The sequence below is a fragment of the Dipodomys merriami genome, unplaced genomic scaffold, assembly GCF_024711535.1.
Source record: "Dipodomys merriami isolate MVZ:Mamm:240054 unplaced genomic scaffold, mDipMer1.0.p SCAF_4, whole genome shotgun sequence".
Taxonomy (NCBI): Eukaryota; Metazoa; Chordata; class Mammalia; order Rodentia; family Heteromyidae; genus Dipodomys; species Dipodomys merriami.
The window spans coordinates 18,481,121-18,485,527 of record NW_027205603.1 but is presented as its reverse complement, the minus strand read 5'-3'; the positions used below and the strand labels follow the sequence as shown (position 1 = coordinate 18,485,527).

General features: G+C 40.6%; 1 pseudogene; it reads left to right on the top strand.

Moving 5' to 3' along the window:
- Positions 1–1,614: 1,614 nt before the first annotated feature.
- Positions 1,615–2,453, top strand: LOC138806212 (cyclin-G1 pseudogene; annotated as a pseudogene).
- The last annotated feature ends 1,954 nt before the right edge of the window (positions 2,454–4,407 follow it).

Below are 4,407 nucleotides of genomic sequence, written 5' to 3'. Positions count from 1 at the left end.
TTCTCGACATCCCCTCCAGCATTTGTAGTTGGCTGACTTTAGGTTGTGGGCTATTCTGACTGGGGTAAGGTGGTATCTCAGTGTTGTTTTTATTTGCATTTCCTTTACAGCCAGGGATGATGAACATTTCCTCATGTGTTTCTTTGCCATTTTTATCTCTTCTTCTGAGAAGTCTCTTTTTTTTTTTTTTTTTTTTTTTGGTCATAGGGCTTGGGTGCTGTCTCTGTGCTCTTCAGCCCAAGGTGAGCACTCTACTGCTTGAGCCACAGCACCACTTCCGGTTTTCTAGTGGTTTATTGGAGATAAGAGTCTCATGGATTTTCCTGCCCAGACTGGCTTTGAACCGTGAGATCCTCAGATCTCAGCCTCCTGAGTAGGTAGGATTACAGGCGTGAGCCACCGGAGCCCAGCTGAGAAGTCTCTCTTTAGTTCCCTTGCCCATTTCATGATTGGTTTGTTAGATTTGTGAGGGGTTAGTTTCTTGAGTTCCCTGTATATAATGGATATTAAACCCTTGTCTGATACTTTGCTGGTATATATTTTTTTCCAATTAGTTGGTTGTCATTCTAGTTTGGTTGCTATTTCTTTGTCTGTGCAGAAACTTTTTATTTTAAGGTAGTCCCATTTGTCCAGTCTCTCTCCGATTTGTTGTGACCCTGGGACTCTGTTCAGGAGGTTCCTGCCTGTGCCTATAAGTTCAAGTGTCTCTCCTACTCTGTCTGCAGTAGTTTCAGAGTATCAGGTTTTTTAAGGTCTTTTAATCCATTTTGAGTTGATGTTAGTGTATGGTGACAAGCTAGGGTCCACTTTCAGTTTTCTGCATGTGGCCACCCAGTTTTCCCAACACCAATAGTTGAAGACGTTATGATTCTTCCACTGTACATCTTTGGCTAGCATCATAAAACTTCTACAAACTGTGCATGTCTTGGTCTAAATGCTGCTGCATTCAAGTATACATATGGGACTTTGTTTTGCTAGGGTAATAGCATTGTAATCCTTTACCCATCTGTTTTTGTAAGTATCCTCACTAGACCTGTCTATGTTCGTTTTTGCAGCTGTTTCCATTCCCTTTCCAGTGTTAAAATGAAAAAAAAAAAAATCATTAATAGAAAGCTGCATATAACCTAACTCTGAAATAGCTCTTAAAAATTAATTTCACCTTTGAGTTGGGCACTGGTGAGTCATGTCTGCAATCCAAGCTATTTGAGAGGGTGACGATGAAATACGATCCCAGGCCAACCGGGGCAGAAAAGTCCACTAGGTTCTATTTCCTTGAAGGGAAGCTGGGCATAGTGGCAGGCTTCTGTAATCCCAGCTATAAAAGGAATCCTAAGCAAGACAAATCTCAGCTTGGGTATACACTTAGGTGTATATCTAAATGAGACCCCTCCGGCTCTCCGCGGACCCAGTGGAAGACAGGAGTGTCTCAGAGGCTCAGCGGATACTTCCGTCCAAGACGGCTCGTCCTCCCGGGGCCTCCCCACCCCGGGCCCGTGGGGCCCCTCGCCTTGTAGGCGTAGGCCTCTGGAGTGTGGTTTCGGGGGGCGAGGCGAGAGCAGGCCCGGGGACGGGGTGCGGACCGCCGGGGAGCCGCCGACGCTGTCACGATGATCGATGATCGAGGTACCGACAACACCTGACGCCCAGAATCTGCTACACCAGCTGAACACCCTCCTGGAGCAGGAGTCGAGATGTCAGCCAAAGCTCTGTGGCTTGAGACTGATCGAGACTACCCATGACAACGGCCTGAGGATGACCGCGAGACTCAGGGACTTCGAAGTGAAAGACCTTCTGAGCCTGACCCAGTTCTTTGGCTTTGACACAGAGACGTTTTCTCTAGCTGTCAATTTCCTGGACAGATTCCTGTCTAAAATGAAGGTACAGCCTAAGCACCTTGGGTGTGTTGGACTGAGCTGCTTTTACTTGTTTGTAAAGTCAATAGAAGAGGAAAGGAATGTCCCTTTGGCCGAATGAGTCAGTATAGATTTACGGTTTCAGACTTGATGAGATTGGAAAAGATTGTCTTGGAGAAGGTGTGTTGGAATGTCCGAGCTACCACGGCCTTTCAGTTTCTGCAACTCTATTCTTCCCTCATTCAAGAGAAGTTGCCACCTGAAAGGAGAAATAGCCTTAATTTTGAAAGACTAGAAGCTCAACTGAAGGCATGTCACTGCAGGATCCTATTTTCTAAGGCAAAGCCTTCGGTGTTGGCCCTGTCCATTGTGGCTCTGGAGATCCAGGCACAGAAGGCCCTAGAATTAACAGAAGGTGTCGAATGCCTTCAGAAACATTCCAACATAAGTGCTCGGGATTTGATCTTCTGGCAAGAGCTCGTATCCAAGTGTTTAACTGAATATTCATCCAACAAGTGTTCCAAACCAAACGTTCAGAAGTTGAAGTGGATTGTTTCCGGGCAGACCACACGACAGTTGAGCATAGTTACTACAGAGTAAGTCACCTCCCAACCATGCCCGAAACTGTTTTATAAATGGGCAAATTTGGTTCTCTGTGTAGAAAGTTTCCAGTGGTATAATTTTATTTCTACAATTGGAGAACTGAAATATGATTTTCAAAATAAACCAAATGGAGTTGGAATAGCAAAAGGGGGAAATAAAAAAAATGAGACCCTATTCTAAAAGTTACAAGTAAATACTAGGTCGGAGGTATGACTGAGTGAGTCACACCAGTCTAGTCAGCTAAAGGCCATGAGTTCAAACCCCAGTGACTCCAAGTATCAGGTACATAATGAAATTCTATTCAGACAAAATTCAAAAAGAAGTCAATGAAATGGTATTGCTAATGATACATAGGCAGAAAAGGAACTCTAAGGACTAGCAGGAAGGCAGTTAATATTGTGACAAAGGAGACATGAGGAGGCTGCCGATGAGGGAGAACACAGAATGCTAGCCTTGTTCTGATGTTTGTCTTGGGCAGTAGTTGCTTGTCTTTCCTATAACCAATTTTTTTGTTAAAATGTGTGTTTATATGCACATATATGGAATATATACGAATTGAAATTTTTTCTATATGAATTTATTTTTCAAAATTAAAATAAACCTGTGGTTCAAAGGCTTTATCTTAATTTTCTATATAGTAGCAGTGTTCTCTTAGTAAATATGAAGTTTAAGGTCTATTAATTCTATCAACAAATATCTGTGGGACAATTTCCTGAGGCTAGGAATAGTTCTAAACATTGACAATATAATGAATAATAAAACACACCATCTTTTAAAAGTTTACCATCAAGATGGTAAATGTTCCTAGTAATTTTTAGGCAATCTATGTCTTGATTCAAACATATGGCTTTCCCTAAACAACTGTCTACCTCTGTCTTCACACATGGTATAAGGCACTATGCAGGAACATGGTTGGAAGGTAAATTTTGGCTTCTAGTGCTTTCCTTAATGTTTGCATGAGAACAGAGACTTCAGCCTGTAAAGTCCCCATCTGTATCAAAGGAGCACTATCTTCTGCCCTACTAATAGGGAAAAAAGATTGTTAACATAGGTTGGAAATTGTAATATTAATGTGTTGTCTTCCAATCTACAGTTCTCTGAGAAGTTCCTCAAGCAGTACAATTATGATTTCTCAGTATTGCTCCATGCTATTGATAACATGCTATCTGGACAATGTCCTTTCTTATGAAATGTCTGTGGGTATATGAGTGCTGACTGCCTCTTGATTAAATGATTAAAGCATGTATTTCCTTCAGAATTGCATAATCCTCATTGTGACACTGTTTAGTAACAGTAGATAGAAACTTTGTTTTAACATCTTGTTTCTTCTGTTTATTTATATGTCACATACACATGCCATTTTAAGTGTACATTAATTTGCATTCCACATTATAATTCAAGTAGCACCACCGTTCATGTCAGGAATTCATCTTTGCAACTAAAACTCTGGAGTCCATTTAATAATAACTTCTTGTTTCCTTGCCTCTAGCCCTGACAGCCATTTCTGACTAGTCTATGTAATTTATATAAAGACAGTCATATGATACATGTCCTTTTGTATTTGCCTTGTGTCATTTAGCACAAGGATCTTGTTACATTCATGTTGTAGCATGTGTTTGCATCTTTTCCTTTTTATGGATGAATAATATTCCTTTATATGTGTATACCACATTTTATATGCTCATTCATCTCTTTCTGGACATTTGGGTATTTTTGCTATTGATTTGCTTGCACATATATTTGTTGAGATATATGCTTTAATTCCTTGGGGCATTACTCAGCACTAGAATTTCTGGGTTGCGTGGGAAGTGTATGTTTATGTTTTTGAAGTTTTCCTCATACTGTTTTCTATAGAAGTATGCCATTTTATATTCTCCTCCAGGGCACAAGGATTTCATTTTTCCATATATTTGCCAGTAATTATTTTTATTTTTATTTATTTTTGTAATAC